The following is a 25218-nucleotide window of genomic DNA, read 5'->3' as shown; positions in this document are numbered from 1 at the left end:
AATTAAAAGTGGATTGCAGCATTTTGGCTGCTTGTTTTTTGTGAGGTGCTAACATGCGCCGTACACAGTGATATTATGACCAATTAGTGCTTCTGCTATAATGACTGATCTATTCCTCTATTTCCCTCAGTGATGCATCAACAGTCATTGAAAACCCAGCCAATGATAGCGCAGGAAGCCAGGATATAACGAGAAACAGAAGTCACAAAAGGACGAGCCCCCTTCCAGCATGTCGACTGAGATAATGGATTGGTGGAAAATTTTTTAAATCACAGTGGGGCACTTCTTATAGGCTAGACATGCCCAGAGAAGGTCACCAAAAGGTTAAAATGCACTGCAAGTCAAGGAGATTGTAAAGACCATAATACTGCATCAAACAAAATACGAGTGGATTTTTTTCCATTGAAAACACTGAAAACAAACGTGCAAAAAAATCCTGCCGATTTTGGCCAAATACATTCAGAACCTTTCAAGGTATTTTGGAAAAACAAAACAAAAACACGTTGCCAAAAAGAATTTGGTGGAGGTAAACAGCAATGAACAAAGTAAGAATTTTTAAAAGGGTTGTTAGGTTGCAAGTTATAATGTTATGAGAATGTTATAGAAGATAGAATAAAATCAAAATATGACAATAAAACCATAATTATGACAATAAAATATACAAGCCGCAATTGTATTGTAACTTTTTTCAAAATATTAAGAGGAAAAAAAGTGGTCTTAAATGTCACATTTACAAAAATAAACTTGGTGAGGAAAAATAATGCCATGTATTAGAGATTTTAAATGGATAGTCATTATGAGAAACAAAGAAAACTAATTAAAATGGTCAAATTAAGTCAAAATATGGTAATAAAGTCAATACTAGAAGGATTAAGAATAAAGTTTTCGGGAAAATCCAAATAAACTTCATATTTACATGTGCTGGTTTACAAAATATCACAGTGGCCTTTGCATCTTTCTGTTTTTCAGCATGTGGCCCTCATTGAAAATTGGTGGTTTTAGAAGTCATGATAATTTCCACATTTCCATAATTAGCAGACCTAGATGGAGACAACAGCTGAATTAATCCGTGCTCATTGCTTACTATCCAACCATCGATGAACACTGTACATATATATCGACCGGGAGAAATGAAACAGTTTTAACAAAATGACACTGTTGTTTTGCTCTGAGACAAAGAGGCTGTGCGATATTAATTGGTTACTCCGTGTGGACATGTCTTCCTCTAATCTCCCTCCCTCCAGCACTTTGTACATCCCATCGACGCCCCCACACATGCACTGTAAGTAGCACATGCAAATACCTAAACACAGAGACAGAGAGGGAGAGAGAGAGAAAGCCATCAATGATTGTGGCTACCTAATTCAATCTCTCTCTTCTATTAGGAGGCTCTTTATTCTCCAACTATAATGGCTTTAGTTTTGTTAGGGGGGGGGGGGCTGATTCTCTTTTTGTCTCAGTTCAGTTAACCTGACTCTATAAAATTAACCAACATGGCACTGTTGACTCATTCACTGGATGCCTTCACCGACTGTCATGATTAATTAGCCTGCCACAAGAGCTAATTATGCAAAACCATTCAGTATCCTTCAACCAGAATTCAACTTGTCACCTCCAAAGCCCCCCAATGATGTAAACAAACAAATGAGACGTTCATAAGCCACATTGACATTATTGCATAAAAACTCAAGGTTTGCGAATTGAAAAACGAGGTCATTTGCAATGCTAATGTTTCTCGCTGTGGTTAGATTACTGAAGAGACAAACTGCATCTTAAATGGCAACAACAAGCAGCATCAGCAGTGGCAGCCTGCAGCAACCGGGCATGCAAACAAAGGTCACAGCAGCTCGAGCTAATTTGGGAATAACTTGAGAATGATACATCTCAGAGATTCTGGTTGTGGCCGTTAGGTTTTAAATGGAGAAAACACGAATGCAATCATCTTGTCGATGAGTGAAAAGGATACATTTGTGCCATTAAGCAGGCCGAGGCTGTGCATTCACACGGGTAGGAAAAAGCATCATTTGCTGCAAAAATGACTTAATATTGTCCTCGGAAAATGAGCCTTCATTTAGCTAATGCTCTTTGCAAGCAGATCTTGGTTAGAAGAAAACTTAGAATTCCATCTCCTTGAAGCGAAATAAATAGGTTTGCTAATGTTGTGGCCTGAATACAATTATTGTGTTATCCTACCAGTTTGCTTGCGTGTCTTGTTCTACAGGAGTGTAGATCTGGATGGCAAACCTTGTGGTGGTCTCAAACGGATGTGAGTAGAAACAAGTTCAACCAAGCTTGGATCATGGCTTTGTGCTTTTCATCTTTAAGTCTACCAATGAGTCCTTTACCTGATAAACCCATGTTAAATTGCATATAACCCTCTCAATGTATTTAATTCCTTCAGATACTTGCAGGCACTCATCCAGATAAGTACTTAACTCGGCAGTCAATCCCAAGGACCTCATGAACTGAACCAGCCTGCTGGAAGTTACCCCACCCAAAAGGTTCCATTAGATAGCCCTGAAGCACCGCTACACCCAGGAAGGTTAAACTATAACTAAATGCAATTTTATCCTTGGCTCAGGTGTCTGCCTGTGAAAGAAAATAGGCTGGGAGTGACTGGTTAGGAGAGACTTGGGATACATGCAAGTAGAAAAGGCAAGCTGAACAGACAGACACTTCACACTGGAACTCAATTTGCAGTATTATCATTGTAGATTAACATTTTTATGTGTGTGAAATTACCCATGAAGTTCTATGGCCATGCAGTACAACGAGGGGCACAAGGAATATAAATTACAGCGGTAGCTCTATATTGTAGAGTATGGGTCTCACTTCAAGCCTTCATGCAGCCCCAAATATAGTTACAGTACAATATTATTTTGTTTTACATCAAGGTCACCTCCCAAAGTTTATAAAGCAAGTTCACTTGCTTTAATGTTTTTGTTGCAGCAATAAAATAAATAAAATGTCTTCACTTGGTTTATTTATGGCTTCAAGAGTTCACCCTGCTCTCCTTCATTGTTGTTTCCTTTGCGCTATGAAACAACTTTCCTTTCTTCTGTTGCATATTCTCAGCTTGGATATCGTGTCTCAAATACATTTTTTATTCTGTGTTGCTGTGTGGAATTACAACACTATTTTGATCAATCCACAGCACATCTTTACAGAAGATATGCGAATACTGAGACAGGAAGTAGTTGATGTGATGGTGTGGAAGGCATCAGCGGTGGGCTTAAAAGGCAGTCCAGGTGTGGGCCATATCACATAATCAGTTCACAGTTCCACATCGCCTCTCCTCAATATGCATATGTTTTCTCCTGCATTGCATTGCTAAATTACTAAAGAAAAAGTGTGCAAATTTAGCCCTGAAACAAATAATACAGATTTGCATTGAGGTAAAATTGAGAGGACCATGAACAACCACTTCCACATGGAATGGGAGGATAACTTCATTGACTCTATCATGTTGGACATGCCATGGCTGATTCCATGAATGTCATGTCTCAATAGTGTTGCTATGGAAGCAGTCATGCTCATTCTACGTTTTCTAATCCTACTAATGTGTAAAGTCTAACCCACACAACCCAACATCGAAACCACATTACTACAGTATACACTTATATATTAGTACTGTCTTCTTGTGGGTCCAACTGCCTTCCAGCGTTCGTAGTTCTCTCATGATAGGATTACCCCACTGCATGTGGGGAAAAACAAATTTGTCACACATGCAAACAAGGAGTCATTAAGCTCCAGTGAGTCACCAGAGTTAGTTTAAAGTATTGCCAACAACAAAATCTTACCTCGTAGGATACCTAGGATACACAGCAGGATGGTTGTCACATGTGATTTATGATCCTTTTTGCCTCATCACATCACTATCAATCACTGTCAGCACAATTAGCCAGTATTGCTGTTCATTCCCAGTGACGTTTCATTAAGGTCAAATGCACCTTTGTCCCCCCCCCCTCTCCATTGATAGCTTCAGTCTAGTGCCTTGGGCCACCACTGATTTTATTGCTATAAATTGACATTTTCACAGCAGTGACACCAAAGCACAGTCAAAGAGTAAAAAGGAGGTTTGGCACAAGGACCAAATAAGAATTCTTTATATTTTGGTGAGGATCTGGATAAAAGTGATAAAACAGTAATTATTACAGTATAAGTCAGCCACATCTTTAGAGGATCTACAACTCCATAAAATGCCACTCTTAGCTCAAAAGAAATTCTCTGGTGTTTCTCCATGTCAGGTACCACAACACGATGTAAAAGAGAAGCCCATGTGTTTGGTGTGTTTAGGGACATTCTCAGATCCAGATAGATAGGATCGGTCTGGACTAGAACCTGCCAGAGGCATAGGACTTGCACTTGTTTACTTGACTCAGGACCAGGGTCAGTGACATGAGCACCATTCTAGCTATGGTGGCAGAATACTTTTGCACAGTATTGCATGTTTAGTTTACATCGTAAGCCAGCAGCATGTTGAGGAGCAACAGAACATTGCAACTGATATCAGAGCAAGGTTCTTAGTTGCATGTTTTGACAAGCATTTTAAGTGTGTTTCTAGGCTGAAAAGCTTGATAAGAAGATTTCATTCACGTGGAGTGATGACTCACGATCTCAATGAAGTGATGCCTCACTTGAATGAATACAAAGCTGCAAACATAAACCTACTTATTATCTTTGGACCTTGGAGAGGCAAGAGACAAACCAGACGATGGCAAGCAGTGAGCAATGTATCACTGGAAAGACATACTGGCCAATAAATGTCAGGGAGCCGTGGGAATTAAGACTTTTGTTCAATGTATTAAAACAATTATTGTAAACAATCACTCATCCCTGATGTGGACTTACAGAGTAGAAGGAGTGACTCCACCTCCTTCTGTCTTTGATCTACAGATCAATATTTGATTAAAAGAAGGGTGGCTGCAGCTTCGCACACACAAGTACGATGTGTGGCGGTGCTGGGCAAACAGCAGAGGAAGCGGGAGATTGATGAGCTGGCAGAGCATGACCATATCTTTCATTATCATGCCTTTTTTGGATTTCCCCTTCTCTCACTATTTCCTCTGGGATCAAGAACCTCCTGTGTGTACATTTAATAAGGGCTTTCTAGCCAACTAATTTATGATTAGAACCTCCATGGTACACCTCAGCTAACCATTATGTTAATAACGTCATCCATTGCCCAAGTGCATTAGTTAACAAATCCTTTAATGATTTCCCACAGCATCTTGGGTTTATTCATCAACTAAGTCTGTGTGGTCAAGGAGGAGAGCGTTAAGATGCATATTTATTCATTCCGGGCCGACAAAATGGAATTATATGGTCTGTCAAGGTCTGTGTGGCTTCAAGGTCGTATGTTGACATCAATCTGATAATTAATCATCACCTCATGTTGTCAGCAATCGATACTTCAGCTCTTCAGCAATGTGAATTTGCACAATAAATGACAAATTTGACTTCAATTTACATGCTCTGTTAGCACTGCATAACTAAATTAACAATATCTGTATGTAGGATTCAAACCCTTAACCATTTAGCTTCAAATAGATCATCACCAATACACCTGACTTCATCTCTGCTGGTAACTTATGAAAGCCAGTCTTTAAAGCTGGTTCTCAGCCAAATGTACCAAGCGGTTTGGTGTTTAAGGGTTCAGCCAACCCCAAACTTCTACACTACATTATTTGCAGAAGTTAAGAATCAATATTTATGGAATGACATGACATGACAAAAACCAAAAGCTTTAAATAAAAAGTCCATTTATCCTCTTCAGTGGGTCGATGCTGGCGTTACTACAGAGCAGCTAGCTGGTGCTGTCAAGTTCTTTTGGATTTAAGCCAGCCTGCACTTGAAAAAGCTGAGAAGAGGGCACTATATCAACTCGGCTTAAGTAGATTTTCTTGAGTTTTATTCCATACTGCAGTCAACTATTTAGAAGGTTAGGTTAGGTTGATCAAAGAGGAATATAACATTTCTAATCAAGACTAAAAATAATTGTAATTTAGGAATACTTGTCACATACCAGTGGTCTTTCTGGTCTTCATTATTACTACAATCATTAAGTAGTGGTGTCTCTTCATTGTCTACTAAATTTACCAATTATTTCCTCTGCACAACCACACAACATCACATCATATAGCATGAAAGAAGTCAATTTTGCAACAGATTTGTATCAGTGGTTTGATAGACATGTATTTCTAACCTCATAATCAACATACGAACTGTCATACTCTTTATTTGAACACAAGTACAGTCAAATACAGTCATACAGTAATACATTTCAAAGCTTTATATTAGTATAAGACAAAAAATGTAAGTGAAGTGAAGAAGTTGTCAGTGTGGCTACCCATTATTTTGGAACAACTTCAGCTGCTGAGCCATGGGCTGGGAGGTTGAGGTTAGTCGAACGTGGACTGATGGAGTGAGGATAAGAGTATAATGGATAGATGCGACTGTCAAGACCTGTCGGCGGAGACGAATGGATGTTTCCAAGATGAAGCAAGTAAGACATTAGAGACCAACGATGTAGTGAATCATGTTTGAGCATGTGTGTGCGCTTTAGCGACTGTGTGGGCGAACAAAAGACAGAGGCGGTGTGCATGTGCAGAGGAGTGTCCCGAGCTGCAAGGTGCCACCCCTGACAGCGGCCCTCCAAGATTGGAAAGTGTTGGGAAATTGATGTAGGTGACATCTGAGGGCGACAATGATGAATCTGTGTGTCTGATTACAGGAGAAAAATAGCAAACACCAAGGAGATAGAAATGACAGCCAATGAATACTAGGAGGGATGGGGGGCACACAACAGAATAAAATAAAAGGAAGATAGCAAGTGAGCAATCTTCTGGATATGTAAATAGATGAACAAATCACACTATGCCGAAGAAGGCATTAGGGAGGAAAACGACAAAAATGAACGACCAATCACATATTGATGACAGCGGCTGAGACCAACGCTCACTGTTTGACAAAAAACAACTAAAAATGGATGGTTGTTTTCAATTCAATCAATTGCATGACGATGTAAAATAAACTACATTAAAAATGGTTTCAAATGTTACGACGCCATTACCATTAATGACAGTAAGATGCGTGTTATGTATTGATATCTGTATCAACAATCTGGATGTCGCTTCAGTCACAAATGTTCACAACTACTACACAGGAAGCTAAATAGCTAGTCTAACAGACGTATGATTGCTCACCACTGCTTGTACAGCAGCAAAGCAGCATATGGATTTATGATGCACAAAAATTATTGAACACACAGCCATTATTGCCCACTTTAAATGTCATAGATCAACCACACCAGTATTCTTATCAAGCCGCCGGAATAAAGATTAGTTATGGTTAAAGGTGAGACTGTGACCTTAGTAAAAATCCCATCTCTCCTACAGCAGCCAGAGCTCAGCGGATGATTGATTTGTGATTCAACAGCGGCCAAAGTTTCACCTTAAGCACTTTTCAAACTTGTCTCTCTTTCAGTTTCATCCAACACATTTTTCATTTGGCACGTAAAAGGCTCACAATACATGACCTTTGGGAGCAGACACTTCTAATGCATCTCGGACAGAACTGTGCTGAATGATTGCATCCATCTAGCGGCCTATCTGGTGAGCATGAGCGGAAGCAGATGCTCCGTGCTTCTCCCTCTCACATCGCAGCATATGGTTCAATCCAGAGAGGTACACTTGTATGAATATTAATACAGTTCTAGCATGCAGTAGCCTCACATGAGGCCAGTTGAACTCCAGTGAACATTGATAGCGTGTGTGGAAATGATTCATTCCCGCAACTCAGGATGCTGAAAAAATGAAATGAAAGATGACCCCGTCAGCAAGCAATTCACCTTTCTGAGGATGTTTTTATTGTGTACCCTCAATATTCTGTCCCGCCTCATCCCTCACGTTGTTGCAGCAATCAGATAATATCAAATATTCAATTTATTTCGTTAAAAAACAAATTATTTTTTAATACAAATGCACATCATTACATATTACGGAGGCTGCACACATCTCTTTTATTACACTTAAAGCACACAAATGTTTTTCGTCAAGCGTTGAGATTTCACACTTTGTTCGGTGCTTCTTGAATGCACCATAAAAATCACTTATCACTTATAATGATGACATCACTTATGATTAAGGTTAAGTAGTGTTATCATAATAGTAATTTGCATTATCTATGCATGGTTGATTATATTTTTTCCACTTATTTGCATCATATAGATGTCGTTGATTGTTGTATTAATAATTGATGAGTAGTATAAAGTGCCATGCTTAATTATCAAGTTTTCTATTGTCAACATTCTTTAAAAGGCCTCCTAAAGTCAGCTTGTTGCAATGAACTCACACTTCTATTTATTTTGGATTCTTGAACAATACACTCTTTCTCAGTCCATGTGATGAAGGTTAGATTCCGGTACAGACAAGCCACTGGTAACAAATAATACGCATAGTTTGCACAGTGTGACATAAGATATATTTATTCTTGCTTTGTTTTTCTACGAGGTGCGATACTTTGTCAGGTTTATTATGTTGATCACATACACAAGATAAATGTTCTCGGCTCTGCAGTCAGCTTGGCCAAGTTTGTGACTATCTTTTCGCAGCCTGAGGCGACCCATCTGGGACTCATGTATCGGCCATTGGGTTCTATTCGACTAAATCAGTGCTGCTCCAGTACACAGTTGCAAACAGAGGTAGCCAGGATGAAGATAATACATGTCTTTACACTGTCAACACCATATGTCCATTCCAAATATGCATATAGTATGAACCAGCATTATTTTGCATCCATTCGGCAACCCGTGCTAATATAATACAAGTAATTGTCATAAATTAATTCTAAACGTAATTTTGGTCTGGTACTTTTCCAATGGAATTGCTGTACTTGATACTCACGTTCCATGAGTGCTGTGCTCGGAAATGTGTCATATTATTGGAAGAATTTGTCTCTCATTTCATAGATAAAATGAAATAGCAAGAGTCCCCTTGATTACATCACAATACACCCAGCTATGCCCAACACAGACGAATACCTGCACTAAGGTGGTGGACAAGAGTGTGGACAACAAGATAAAGAAAATTGGTTTTCTTGCAAGTAATGAGTAGCACATAAGCTGTTTTCAATCATGGAGGCATATTTTACTAAACCAGCTCTGAAGCTTCAATTTAGATCACACAGAAAGAAAACATCAAATTCCACTCCACTACACAAATGACTTATGGCTTTCAGGTGGGACTTTCCACAGAAAGGCAGCATCCACTAATTCCCTACACTAATTCATCAGTGAAACCAAGGAATGTTAACTAGAAAAAAGAAACATTTTTAATGTTTTTCATTTATTTTAGATATGGTTGCTTCTTGGTTTTGTTAATGTATCATTATGAGTTAATCCAAAGACATTATGGACATGTTGTGCAAACAACAACCTGTGGCTTGACTGTCAACGCTGCTCAATCCAGAAGGTAGTGAATTATTCACAGTGTTGTTGGCAACAGGCCTGGATGGCCATGAAAGGGTTGGCTTCCACCCCAGGAGAGGCTAAAGGATGCCTGTCCCAGCTCTGAGTTAGGTTAGCGCAGAGAGCAGCCCGACAGCAGTTTGTTCATTAAGGGTCCCTTGCTGTGTGAAAACATCCACTCAGTGTCAATTACACAGAAGCAGGTGAACAGGTGCACTCTGACTGTTGGGAGGAGTAGAACCATTAGGGCAAGCAACACATGGCAGGAAGCAAGAGCACGAACATCTGAGGTGGGCAATTGATGAAAAGACTTGACCACAGCTACTCCACACAGCATCTACCGCGAGAACTGACAACTGAATTCAATGTTCAATATCACGACCAATTATAAAAGTGACACCTTATATCATAATATCCTAATTGCTATGTTATGTCCTCATCAACAAGGGTCAGTGTTAAGCCCCGTTTTGTTTTCAATTTATATACAGTAAATGAGCTTTGCAATAATTACTCAGATGCTCTTTATCATTTGTATGCAGACAACACAATTTGTTTGGCTTCGTCTGTTCTGCAAACTTTTATTCATTTAAAGTCGGCCTTTGATATTGTTCAGGCCCGTCTGCAAAGGTTGAAGCTGGTTTTGAACACAGAAGACAAAGGTTATGCTGTTTTTCAGTCCAAAAATGTCCCAGCAGCTATTGAGATGGTCTCACCCCACAAATACCTGGGTTTCCATGTTGATGAACTTGAGGCAAAGTGGGCTTTTACTCTAGGAGTGGATCTTGCTTTTCTTTTGGAGCCTTGTATAAAAAAAATCTGAATGGTCATCCCTGTCTCACAGGAGATTCATACATTGGCTGACTACTTGTGATGGTTCCATTCTATCTCGGATCCTACCTTATTAGGAATTTAGGATATTACAGGCTACTATCCGGTCGTGTTTTCAAAGATCTGGGTAAAAAGGCCTTTTGTTTTGCTACTCCCTTTTCATGGAACTCTGCAAGTTAAATAAAAATTGATGGACCTGATAACCCTTGATAATGTTGTTAAAATTCTTGAAACTAAGGAAGAGTAGAGTCAGTATGTACCAAGATGTAGGAAATCGGCACAGCTGACTTTTATTCAGCTGACACTCAAATCCTGGTCAGCATCTGAACTTGACTGGCAAGAAGTCCAGACTATGGTCTGTGTTTCTCTTAGGCAGCTGGGATTGGCTCCAGCTCATATGTTATCCCGAAAGAAAAAGAACGGATGAATGTTCAATGTGTCCCAAGGACAGTATCTCCGGATTTGGAGCATGAATCAGTCAGTCAGTCAGTATGTGTTGCAGTGGCCCTTCTGGTTTATCAAACATCTGTTGAGGAGAAGGAGACACACTACCAGAGAGGAAAGCTCTCAATTTTAGGTACTCTTCCTCACCTTTTATCACCTGCGCTTTGGGTAATGAAAGAAAGAGCAGACAGAAGCAGCTATAATTAGTTTCTTTTACCAGGGTATCTGGTCTTAGAGATAGAGAAGAGAGTGCAGACATACGGGAGGTTGAACTGTTCCTTCGTATTGAGGAGTCAGTTGAAGTGGTAAGGGCATCTAATTAGGATGCTCGCCGAACGTCTCCCACTGGAGGTGTTCCAGGGATATCCAACTTAGAGACCCCCTGGGGTAGACCCAGAACACTGGGTAGATTATATTGGTCATCTGCTCTGGGAATGCCTTATGGAGACCGCAGTGAAAGCCACAATGCATTATTATTAGGGCGAGAAAATGTGCATTTGCATTTAAGTTTTGATTCAGTGCCTAAATGCAATTTCATTTTCTGTGGATTTACTGGACACCTTAAAGACGTGACCTTTAAAAAGTGTACACATCGCTCAAGCATCAACATTCCGACATATTGGATTCATATCTGATTTTTACCAATTGAGATTGGTGCATGATTCATATCTGATAATATCAGATTCTTTCAGCTTCGACTGCCTGATGGGGGTAATTGGGTCACTTCAATCATGAAGTGTAGTAGTACAGCCCCACACTAATCCAACTAAGCCTTCATAAATACATGTCTATGAATGGAAGCATGGAGTATTCCAGTGGTCGGTTTACATGTGCAATGACAGAAACCTACTTTTATTTTGAAATTAAAGGAGAACTGCACTTTTGGGGGGGAATTTTGCCCCAACACACATTTCTTCTTCTACTTCTGTGCATTATAACGGCAGAAAACATGTTAATATGAGCTAGCTAACAATGTACATCATTGGGGCACACCTATTTCAAGTACCTCCAACAGTGTTTTACCGCTTGATATACATGCTGTGAACATGCAAGAACAAGTAAAAGTGGAAAAAGTATAATAGGTCCCCTTTTAGTAGCTCCTCTAAAAGCTGTGTAAGTTTTTCCTTTTCCAATTCAATAGTCTGCTGTTTTTTTATGTAAATCGATATGCTCCACAATGATGGAGAGCCACTGTAATGATTGAGTTCCGGCTGAATCCAATACTAACAATTTGTCACAATGGAAAGAAAAGTAATGAAACACCCAAAGAAAACTACTGCGACGCAGTGAAATGGATTGTCCAGCTGTCCATCTATACGTTTACCAAAATATGCTGGAAAACAGTGCTATCATCCTCAAAGACAGCTTCTTGAGGTAATGTAGTGGTTTTAGCGCTATCATGCTGAAGTGAGAATGTGACACCCAGACTGAGAAGGATTATGTTGCAGAAATTCAACAGAAAAGCCTTATCTGTGACATAAAAGTTTACAACTGAACAATGACAGAAAGACAGAAACAGTCAAACGATGACTTAACACCTCGACAAATCAAAGCATCATCAGTCCAAACGTAGTTCAACTCCTCCGGGTAAGCAATAACCTCCCTATATAAGAATGTAATTACAGTTTTCTGATGGGTCTTCAGTATTGAGACCGACCTTGTAGAGAACCTTACCCTCATTTAAACCAAAAACCATCTGCAGAGAGATTTTTAATTAAATGGCTGATAGAACAATGGGAATACTTATCTTGTGTTTTTTTCATTTTCCCCTTTGAGCTCAAATTCCATTATCTTTTCCTCAAGAACTGTCAACGCATCAAGATTTCACCTCATACTACAGTACTTTAATACTGTCCTCGCAGAGGTTGCTAAGATGAGGAAATTAAATGCTCAAAGCTCCCAAAGATTCAAAACGTGTTGCGAGAGTCAGATAAGCTGTACCTTTCTGCCTTTAACATGCTGCTATTGTGTGTGTGTGTGTGTGTGTGTGTGTGTTTTTAAGCAATGAACCAGAAAAAGCAAGTGTGTGACATTTTCTACACTGTTAACAAGCCCTGTACATGTCATTGCCTTTGGGAAGAAATGTCCTCAGCATCTACAGAAGGCAGTCAAAGGCCTATACGTGCTTCACAAGGCCCTCAAACTGTGTTTTAATTTGGGCAGAGACGAATAATGTCACTCCTTTTTTACACATGAGGCAGTTTTTTTCCATCAGAATTTGTCCATTTCAATCAAATCCCATCAGAGATGTGTTTGCTTTTTAAGTACTCACAATTACATGTGATGACCGCCAGTATTTTGTCGGCAATGATGGACATTTGCTCTGCTTCAGCCATCCATTTATTTTCTTGATGGCCACCGCTCACCACAGCATGACAAATTCCACCCATAAATATTCTATCAGGGTCATTCAGACTCTCCTTCGGTGGGGTTAATAGAATTTGGAGCATGCTGTCACCATCAGGATTGGTCTAATTAAATCAAGACATGACGCTTGTGGTAGGCACCACCACTTGCCCTCTTACTGGTAGTCAAACTCAGGAGAAAAGACGGATGCTGTGATAATTAATGGGAGAGGCTGAGAAAGTGTTCAGAACATAAATGTAACATTTTCTCTTGGAATCGACTGCCAAATGAGTACACTTTGCCGCCTTTAAAAAGATCATTTGGAGGAATAAGTGTCCATTTTTTTACCTTATGTGAAATGAATTGCAGGTAAAGGTGATTGATGAAAGTGTTAATTTAGGCATTGAAAAAAACAACATTGATTTTCAAACACTTATTCTGTTTAGAGTCGCAGTGGGGCTGAGAGCCTGGGTACACCCTGAATGGGTCAGCCATCCACCCTCACCTTCACATCTTCTGTATGTACATGTTTTTTTTCCAATTTTTGACTGTGGGAGGAAACTACACAGAAAGATCCAAGCAGACGTGCAAACAACACAGCCACCATGCAGTAAAGTAATGCTCCAAATGCAATTTGTGAAGGTGTGGCATGCATATTATAATAAAGTGGTACCTCAATTTTTGTTAGTAATCCATTCCGAAAAAAAAAAAAAGTTTCCATTAGAAAATACTGGAATTTCCAGAATATATGCAGCAGCCACCAAACCTGAAGAGAAAAAGTCAGCTACAAAGGGATGGACTGTTAAGATCATTTAAAGACCTCTCAGCTAATCCTCCCATGATGACAGGACTATACCAACACTGTCGAAGAGTGGTCATCTATTATCCAGGCTAGTAGAGGTAATAGTAAATGAAGAGAGTGAAAAATACTGGAGGGAATAATCAAACTGTTTTATTTTAGCAGGATTAATCCAAGAGAGGCGATTTTAATTTCCAAATCCCCCACAGCGGTGACCTAAAATTAATTGTTCCTACGGAGGAAGACCCCTTGAGACGGACGTAGGAATGTAGAGAGAAATTTTGCGTAATTACACAAGTGTGGAGCATTTTTCTATAAAGAGGCAATCATGGGTGATGCAAGTTTTAAAAGGAGAGAGCCGACCTGAGGCTGAGGAAGAGTGAATTGGAGTGTTGACATTATTGCACTGCTGAGACTGGGACATCGCTCACAAAGCATTGCATCATGGGAACATTTATCACGGCAAATTATCAGCCTCGTAATGGAAAACGATCTATGGGACTTGATGCGTGTTGTGAAATTAGAAGGATAGCATCATTGCGTTTTGGCATTTAGGTATATAGGGGAGAAGATGGAAAATCTGAAAATTGGTACAATCCAGTACAAGCATTTACTAGAATACCCTGAAGAAGAAATAAACAACTGGTGTACTAAGTAACACATCCATATTGTATATGAAGGTTTAAAAAAATGTCATTGCATTTATGGGGGAGTAATTCTGTTCCTAATTCAATTATGTTTTTTTTTTAAACGTATTATTAACTATGACTAGTTACATTTTTAAAGTAATTTGCAAAACACTGGCCATGTGTCGGTTATTCATCGCAGTTGAAATGGAGTTAACGCATTGGGAACAGTTTCAGTTGGAATGTTTCCTCTCCAACTTCAGATAAAGTAAATGCAAGATTATAAAAATAATTGAATTTGTCAACCTTGGTAATGCATCAAATATATTGAGCAACTATTATATGACCTTCATGAATTTTTAGTTTTCATTGCTCCAAAGTGCTGTGGATTTAACACCCTGCCTCCGACATTTGACGTCAAAAGTATATTGGGCCTCAATTAAGAACAATTCTGTATCTCGACTTGTGCACTTTTTCCAAGATGCTAGTAGTATCGAAATTGCACTTTCTTCATGTCGGCAGGATTATGCACAAAACTCCTCTCGGAAGCACTAAAAAGTGATATTTATACACCGAGTATTTAAGAATGCAGTAATAACTTTCACAAAATGATAAAGACTCCAACTGTGTGGAATACACAGGCAATATGCATTTCAAGTCTTCAAATGCTGTTTCTGTGGCAGCAAAGAGATGTCATCTTTATGCCCCGTAATAAAATTCCCAACATTATTGGAATAACAGATCACCTCCTCATCACCCAGAGCCTCGCGGTACTCCATTTAATTTATTGTGCCAGTTACTTCCATTGCAAACTACGTTGGGACCATCACATATTATTTTCCCTGTCGGTGTTGGAGGAGTATTACTTTTTGGGGTGCCCTGTGGAGGCCGTAGTACACTATTCATTTGTCTGTTCTTGTCTTCCTCGTCTCACCGTGTGCCCGTCTCCCCACTGAGCAACATCTGGGAATAATAAATACGCCACAATACCCCTTGGCTGTTTGTTAGCTGAGGTAGTACAAGGTAACAAAAAATGATTTGTGATATTTAATGTGAATAAACATGTTTCTACAAGCCTCTTATCTTGGCGCTTTTAGAGAATCCTTGAAGAGCAAGTTGAGCAGTGTAATGAGGATCTGCTGACATAAGGAAGTCCCGTGTGACACTTCCTGGATGAGAACAAGGTCAAGCTACCCTGGACCAGCTACTATAACATAGACTCACGTATTATATAATGGTAGTGGTGACACACCATTAGTTTAGTGACATCTCATTACTACCAGTATCATCATTTGCATCTGCATTACACCAATTAGGGCAACAAAGTGATTCCGCCATATCCAAGCTGGGAATGAATTAAGATCATCTGATTACGCTGAAGCATGTGTAAATGTATACTGCTTAGCTTTCAGAGTAATGAATACCAAGCACAAGGAAAGCAATTATCAGCAACGGAAGCCTTATCTCACAGGCCATATTGTCCAATACCACCACATTTGTAGCAGTGAACATATATCATGACGGGAATTTATCTACTCTACTTTACTTTCTATATTTACTCTTATTTATTGAGGTACTGAAGTTGTTTCCACTGCTAATTTCACAGTTTCATCCAAAAAGAAAAGAGCCTTATCCTACATTTACAACGTCTGTATAGTATACTATAAACACACTATAGTATATACACTGTATATTTGTGTATGTTCTCTTTCAGGATTTTTTAGTAGACAGCAAAATCGATGGTTCAATTTATCCCAGCAAGACTTCCATGTCCTAAATCAGCAAAACAGCCACAGAGCATCACACTACCACCACCATATTTTACTCTCGGTACAATGTTCTTTTTTGCAAGATGTAATGGGACACACACCTTCCAAAAAGGTATTTTTCCAAATGTGTTGGAGATCCTCAACAAGCCTTAATTTTTTGGGGTCCAGCAGTGGTTTTTGTCTTGGAATGTCTTGGATGTCTTTCTTATAGTGAGGTCATTTATTTCATTTTTTATATAGACATGCCTTAGCCATATTGTACTGAGCAGCCAGGACAAGGCATATTGGTTTCTTTTGTCCCAGTGATTTTTGTCAACCACTTTCATGCATTTGTGTTTTGGTATTTAGACAAAATAATCAAGTTCATGTTGGGTCAACTTAACATGTTGTCTTGTACTGAAATACACTATTTCATAGTTACTCAATAACATAGTTAAGTCCAGGTTACATTTTTTGATTGCTATAGTTAGCAAGTGATGTGCTATTTCTCTTCTTGGTGTTTTAGATTTAAAATTTATAATCCAAGAAAAAACCAAAAATTACGTATGACTCCAAATGTAAGTGCATACGTCAGCATTTTTATTTTTTATTTAGTCCAATGGACACGTGTCGGAGCCCAACCGCACTCTATCTGATGGAGCCACACAATTGGCTTGGCCTCAGTGTGACAGCGTTCAAACTAAACGACAAGAAACAAAGAGATGTCTTGAAGCGATTACAACAACTTTTCTTTTCATTCCCACGTTTCTCATCTGACTAAGCTAGATTCCTTTGGGCACAACCCCGACAAAGCAATCTCTTTATAATTATTCACAGGAAGCTAATTCTCTCGACTTTGAGCGAGTCTCGTGTGAAGCCTTACAAGTGCCGTGGCCCTGCCACAAAGAGATCCCATTTGGACCAGAAATGCAATGCAGTACTTTGAATTCCACCTCTGTGCGAGAGGTGATCCCACGCTTAGTGTTTAGCTCCATCAAGAAATCATGAACCATCTGCCCAGTTGAATCTGTACACGACGTGAGGGATGCCTGTCTTGTTATCCTTTATTAATGAGGAGTTGTGCGCTTGCCAAGGAATTACAGCAGCACAAACAGATAATATGCAAAGTTACTTACATCTCTATGAAACGGCAACTCCAGAGCTGCGTAAAAGCCAGTATTGCATGGACTCACTCATACGGAAACCAACATATTTACATCATTCATGTGGAGTATTTGACTAAACTATTTGAGTCGGATGCAGACTGAATACAATCTTGATTATCTTTGATCATGTGGACCAGTTGGATATTTATTGCATCAACCGATTGGAGTCATAAATAAGACCTGACATATGCAGTTTTGTACAAAGTGCTTTAAATCCTTTGCCCATATAAGGATATAATCATGGTCATTTATACTTCAGGTACATAGCCTTAAAGGGGACCTATTATGCTCATTTTTCGGCCCTTTGTATTGAGTTGTGGAGGGTCCTATAGAGAAAAGTCGGTAACTATTTACAAAAATATTTTGTAAAGATTTGGCCTTTATTTTGATACTAATTTATTACCACCACACTCCGCCCACTATGTGATCTGATATGAGGAAATCTGGAGGTAAAATTTGACTAAGTAGCCTTTGCTGGTGTATTTACAAGGTAAAGAAGATGTCTACAAGTCCAATGTGTGTATAATATATGGTATTATAGTTGTATGAAATAACAATTTCCTCAATAAATGTTCTATATCAGTTTTCTGAGAGAAACTACTGGAATACTACATACTGTACGGGGCTAGGGTAACTTCTTTTACTTTCATCCCACACACAAACACATGAACCCCCCTCACAAAAAGACAAACATCAAGTTAATGCAGGCTGTGATGGGTCTCTCCGGAAAGAAAGTCAGCTTGTTGAAAGAAGATTACAGCCCCCAATAGTCACCATGATATTACTGATGATTGATGTGATTAATAAAGCTGTTGTCATGGTACCCCCTCTTGCCTCGGAACAGGTCCAAAAGACAAAGATGACAAGAGGAAGAAAAATATATCAAAGTGGGAAGGAACTCTAACCACTCATGTATCCAATTGTTGTGATTTATCTTTCCGCAGATTTGGGAGCCAGATATTGCGGTATTTCACTCACTGATTGATGTGATAATTTGACTGATGCATGACTTCATCACACATTAACTGAATCAGTTTCAGCCTGTGGTTTCTTGACAGGACAAACTGTCAAGAAAGCTTCATAATAAAGTAAAAATAAACAGACGTCTCAGACTGTCTCAGCGATTGAATGTTTGTTTGTAAGAAACGGCAAGGCAGGGATTCCTTATGTGGTTGGCATATGGCCACAAGGAATCTTTTCCGTGCTGTTATTACTACGCCCCCCAGTTGGAGAGTAAGCTGACTTTATAACATTGTTGCCAAATTCAATAAACGAAAGTAAACATAAATTTGTTGACAGGCTGACAGTGGTTAGACCCAATTAACATAAATGCAGTCATACATGACAAATATACAATACATTGTCAGGCAAAGTTTGTACACAACTTGAAGCAAGAAAATTGATGTTTATGCAACATGCGATCTGTCAGGCGTCTTCTAATATAAGTGGAGAACTAAAAAAAGGGGGATGGTGACAGTTTCCATGGTAATGACAGAACAGGCTATTTACTTGGAAGCCAGTCACAAGAAATATTCAATCCTGCCATTGTTTCAGTGCGAACTGCATTTACTCACAAATCTATTATAGTCCTCGGAGAGTTTGTTGACTCTGGTGGAATAATGGCCTTAAGACACTTTATTTTACTTTTGGCGTCTCCTTCATTTGAAAGCAAACTATAATTATTAGCATTGACATTTAAGTGTGACAAACATGCAAAAAAATCTTAATAATGAAGGGGCCAAACACTTTTTCACACCATTGTCCTGTATGTTATATATACACAGTATTATATTACATTATTGTACATTAGTAGTAAGTACCGATATGTTTATAATTTAAATATGTTTAATAAAACGTGGATTGTGTCACAAATTAACAACTGAACTGAATCTACGCTAATCATCTACACCAGTCTATTTTATTACTGGCTCTATTTTTATTTTATTATTATATAAAGTGCATGTAAAATGTTAGGACTCAATCAGAATTAACACAAATATCCATGTGTACTGTACACTCTGACACAAACCAGATCAGACATAGCTGTAGGGGAGGCAATCGGAGGAATAAGGTTCACCTGGGTTTAAACGTGTGAGGAGGCAGGATATTCTCAGTGTTCCTCCTCCCCTCGGTAGAAAAAAAATCCTAACCGTTGGCGATCTTTACATGCAGCGAGAGCGTCTCTGCTGCTCTGCTTAATATTACATGAAACCGTTACAAATGACAATGAGCCTGGGGCAGGAGAGTTTTTTTCCCCTTTATGTTAACCCATGGCAAGATTCACCTATTTCTCATTCTGCGTCTACTACTACCCCAGTGGCTTTAAATAACTGTCCTCATTATCCAAATTTGAGAACAGCATAGATTTGAATGCAATTAATTGGATTTAGGTATATTCATATCATTCACTTGATTTTACACAGATTATTCTAAAGGGAAACTTATTTACAGTGACCATTCCCTGACATGTTCTACACTGATGTTGATGATAATGATATTGGTTACACTGATAATATCTGTATATGTATATACACAGAATGTATGGAGTAATTGATATCATGGAAAAACAAGTCATCACAATATAACTGCCTGATTAAACACTGATAATTAATATTGGGGAAAAAAACTATTTATTGTATCGCTTTGTACTGCAGTGTTTTACAGGGCAGCTGTTTGCTGCAATGCATCATGGGGGGAGAATGTGCAGCAGCATGGATATTTCTGGTGTTATGGTTATACAGTACATGATTTATGTTGGGCTAGGTATTAGATTGTGTGTTGTATTGAAATTACATTTGACATTGCAACATACGTTAGAGGGCTGTTGTCAGGAGAGACGGGGACGCTTGCAATTTTATTGTCATCTGCTGCCTCCTGCTTGTAAAGCAGCTTGAAAGAGACGGTTGTTACGAATGGCAGTTATTAGACTATTAGAGAGAATAAGGAATGTTAATGTACTTTTTTGTTTTCATTAAGTGCTACATAGTGTCTGCACGCTTCCAAATCCGTACTGATTTTCCCCACACTTGCAAATACAGCAGGTTTGGACCTGGACTTCATAGCCGCTACCTGACATTACGAGCCTCAAAGTCACCACACCCTGCCAAGTGCTTGCCCCCAAAAGCCGCACTCCAACACAGCCAACAAAACTGGAGTTTGTACACAATCCTCCGCCGCCTTATTGCAACACACTTGACTGACAAAATTCATAATAATGCAATTCAGAATTCATGACCCTACACATTTGTGGCTTTTTGGTAAAATAAAACATAAGTTGTTTTATCGACAGAAAACATCTCATTCCTCCAAAGTTGGTGGTCATTTTTATATCTGTGATAATACAACCAGATCAGTGTGTAGCCCGCTTCTTGCCTAAAGTCAGCTGGGATAGGCTCCAGCTTACCCCTGCGACACTTATGAGGATAACAGGTATAGGAAATGGATGGATGCATAATACAGCTGATTGCAAATGTTGATCTAAAAACAGAGGAGAACATTAACATCAAGAAAGGCGGTTTCGAATGGAGATGGAACACAAAACCTCTTACTCTTCGCAGAGGTAATATTGCTTGCCATCAGTCCTCTGTAGAATCCTTCTTATTCGCCTGATGTATGGCGACCTCTCCTACTGTGGCTGACATAATTTCCTCTGTACCTTCCATGCGATCCCTTCCAAGGACCGTACCAGGTGATTATCTTCTTCCCACTGGCATACATATATTTGAAGCACACAGACATCTCACACACATACAGATTACGCTCACAACTACTCGGTTGAGGGCGTTTGGGTGTTAGCTAAATAGACGTTTCCGTCTTGAAGCCTTCACTGAAAGGAGTACATGTGCTTGTTGTCCCCTTAAGCTGAACTGTGCAGGAGGCCTTAAAGTCGAGTGACTGTTTGCTAGGGTGAGTGAAAGCCATTAAACGAGGCGGCCAATCACAGCAAGCCCAACACACTTGTCTTCAGCGAACAGAGGATGCACATACATTAGACCGTACATTACATTGCTGCATCCTGCTGCCACTGAACCGAGGTAACCATGGCAACAGGCTGCTGGTAGACAGTCTAGAGAGTGTCAGCTGGAGGTAGAGTCAGTGGGCCTCCAGCTTATGAACACCAAAATAGATTAGCTTATAGCAAAACCATAAACCTCTCGCTTGTGCGCAGCTCGACGGGTATTGATGTCACAGGAAGTTGAAAGTAAGAGCAGTGGGATGCACACACGCGCCGACACACACGCAAACAAGTTTTTAGGCAAGGATCTAATAAAATGATCGACATCAAAGCACTTGTGCGAGCGCATCCTCTTTACAGCCAGCGCTCATGGCGGTACGCGATGCATAAATATGCAGAAAGCATCAAACAGCTGAGGGCAGGGCGAATACAGGAAGATGGAGATAAACCGTCCTGTGATTTGTTCGCAATCACTGCAGATGGCTTCACTGGTGAGCAGTGCATCAACCCCTGAGATTAATTAGCTCATTAGGAGATGTGAAAGTCATTGCCATAATGCTTTTAACAGATTGTAATGGCGACAGAAAACCATAAATGCATGGGGGTGAAAGAGGAGAAGGGTGTTTGCATAACTAAGATAAAAACACGAGGAAGCGGGAGCAGCAACAAAGAGAAAAGGCAGAAGTGCGAGATGGAAAGAGGAGGAGGAATGAATCGATAAGAATAAATCCATACAGGAAGAAAGAAAAAAAAAAGAATGGAGATGGAGACAGATGATGGAACCAAAATCATGCAAGAGACGGAGCGATATCTAATCCTTCAAAGAGCTTTTAGCGCAGTTTAGGGGGCACAGATTCTAAAAATGTTATGAGCGGAAACACGAGGTAGCCTGAACAAGACGTTGGGGTGGTTAGTACCGGAGCAGAGATTATTTACTGAAGAATCGTGTCATGAAATAAACATGAGGAATCATTTTCTCTCCACCCTTAATCCACCTACTCAAGTAGGACATGACACTCTCTCTGTACCAAACTCTTAGACTTTGGGGAATAAGTGCATCCTCCCGGGGAAGAGGGTAAGGCTACAGTATGTCCACACTAATACTGTGTTAGTTCAGCTCCACACTTTGTTTTAAGTTAACTTGCTTTTCTTTATGATGAATTTGGCATAATCTAAAAATTCCGTCTATTCATCCATTTTCTTCTGCTTAACAGGTCCGGGTCGCTGGGACAGCGGTGTCAGTAGGGAAGCCCAGTAAAGCGAGTAGAACACACATCTGCAGGTTTAAATATTACTTGTGGAGTACCCCAGGGGTCAATACTGGAACCAAAGTTGTTCAACTTGTACATCAATAACATCGGCAAAGTTATGAGCCTTAAAGTTGGTATTATTTGCAGATGATACAACTACCTTTTGTTCCGGAGGAAGCGCAGAAGACATGCTTTACATGTGGAAATGTGAATTGATTTATGTGATGTATTCCATCTGTATAAAATATTCTGGTTCGCAATACTGAATCCAGCTTTGCAGAAATTGACTCAGTTCTGGAACCAATTCACTGTGATGAACAGGGACAATTATCTATGGAAAAAGTGGAAATAGTGTACAATACAGCTTCTTGGACATACACACTACTGGCGTAGATGAACACAGCTCATTAGCATTGCAGCTACACACACACACAAACACACTTTCCCACTTGGGCTTACTAAAATCACTTCCAAACTGTCTAAATTCCAGCATTAAGCCTAGATTTTAACCAACGCACTTTGAATACTTTATTGTGTGGCCCGGGTTGGCGTCCATCTTTGTTACCACCTCTTCTCCTCATCTGCCCTTTTGGCTGGTGCAGTGTGATCCCATCTCCTTTGTATGAGACAACTCAAAAGGTTTGTGCTAATTAATTTCATTTGAACCCTAGAAAATTGATGTCCTTGTGTCAGTTTGGGGATAAGATGATGAGAGGGAGATTTTGCTGGTACACTCATTTATAAATTTGTTCTGTGTCCCTAACCTCCATTGTGTTTGCCGCCTATCATAATTATACTCCCGTATGTAGCGGTTATATTTGAGCTGCTCTGGGACAATAGAAAAGAATACTGATTATTAAAAAAAAAGGAATTAAAAGACTGATGGTCGACCTTGTGAGGATAAGCGGCATAGAAAATAGATGGATGACTGATGGTCGAATATCCGGACTAAACAGTACAATTTTTCTAGTATTTTTCTAGTATTTTCCCTTGTGGCAGCATCACAAGAGGCAAAAATTTTAAAACTAATGTATTTATGTATAACTGACATCTATTGGGTGCATGTAGACATTTATTACTAAAAAGATACGTTGTAAATAAAATATTTCTGACAGTAATATCAAATAGATTATAGTCAGACATGAGAAAACCTTTGATATCAATAAAACCTTCTCTTGTATGGATGGAGGTGAAATAACATTGATGCATCTAACTATTTGAGAAAAATACTATTTAGAGCCATTAATCACGAGAGATGCAAAACATCCCTCTTAACAACCATTAATAACTTTTTCTCAAATGAATTATTGAACTGTTTAATAATTCTCCATCCCATGAATTTTACCAAGGCATATTAATATCAAATTAACTTTCACTTGAACTTTTAGGTCACTGCTGATATGGGCAGACGTAGCACAACATGGTGATTAAAAATCAATGCGCCTTGAGCAATAGCTGTAATAAATTATTTGCATACAATCTTGCTCCAAAGCTACAGCCGCTAAGCTCATTTACGATGGATCACAGCAGCATGGGGGGAAAAAAAAATAAATAAAATTGCTCTTGATAGCCAGGCCATACAGACAAACAAGTGTGATTATATTTAAACACACAAACACACGTGCTTTGATAAAGCCTGCAAAGAGGATGCCACAGGATTCAGCTATGGGAAATATAACCAAGACTTTGATTCTATAGCCTTCAGCATAAACACAATAAGATCCCAATACACTAATTATATTGGTGCGACGTATTATAAACATTCACCAGGTACACTGACTATACCTAATGAGATCCAATACAAGACATGAGAAAAATGTTCCGCCTTTACAAAGATAATAGGGCTCAGTCATTTGGCGAGCTGAAGAAAACCTAATAACGCTGAGACGTTTTAAACTTCCCAATTGCACCTTGTGTTGCATTTCTGTGGCCAATCAGAGTGTGTGAAGAGTGAATACATAATGAGCATTTTTGTTAAACACAAACACGGATAATGAAGACAACACATTCTTGTTACGTCCCAAAGGTGTCTAGGGCAAGGTGGGGGCGTAACAAAAGTGTAAAAAGAAAACACCAGGTAAGTTAAAGGTAGCACAGTAGTAGGTCAAAGTAAATCAAGTATTTAATTCCAGGGTAACAAATCACACAAAAACTGGGGACGGAACAAGAAGCAAAAAAAAAAAAAAAAAAATAGCTAATACAAAATGGCTGCACACACAGCAAACAGCCACTCGGTCACCCACACAGCAACGCTTCTACAAGAGCAGCACGAGAGAGAGCACTGATTGCTGTCTGGCTGTTATATGCCAGCTTCACCTGATTGGTAATCAGGCACACCTGGGATGCACTTTCCAGGTGTGTCACCACTCTGCTGACGAGAGGGGGGGAGAGAAAAAAACACACACACACACACACACACACAAATACTCAACAGGTTTTGAAGTCAAGCAAACACAACAACAAAATAGTAAGAAACACCCATTAGAGAACCCTTTTCTGCGGACCGTTTAGTAGAAAGCTTGCTTTTCTTTTCCAACCCTCTCGGTCACACTATCAACCCCCCCCCCCCCCTCCCTCGCCCCACAGGACT

The sequence above is a fragment of the Doryrhamphus excisus genome, chromosome 23 (assembly GCF_030265055.1).
Source record: "Doryrhamphus excisus isolate RoL2022-K1 chromosome 23, RoL_Dexc_1.0, whole genome shotgun sequence".
NCBI classification, from domain to species: Eukaryota; Metazoa; Chordata; class Actinopteri; order Syngnathiformes; family Syngnathidae; genus Doryrhamphus; species Doryrhamphus excisus.
The sequence above is the reverse complement of the archived record's forward strand: the minus strand, read 5'-3'. Positions refer to the sequence as shown.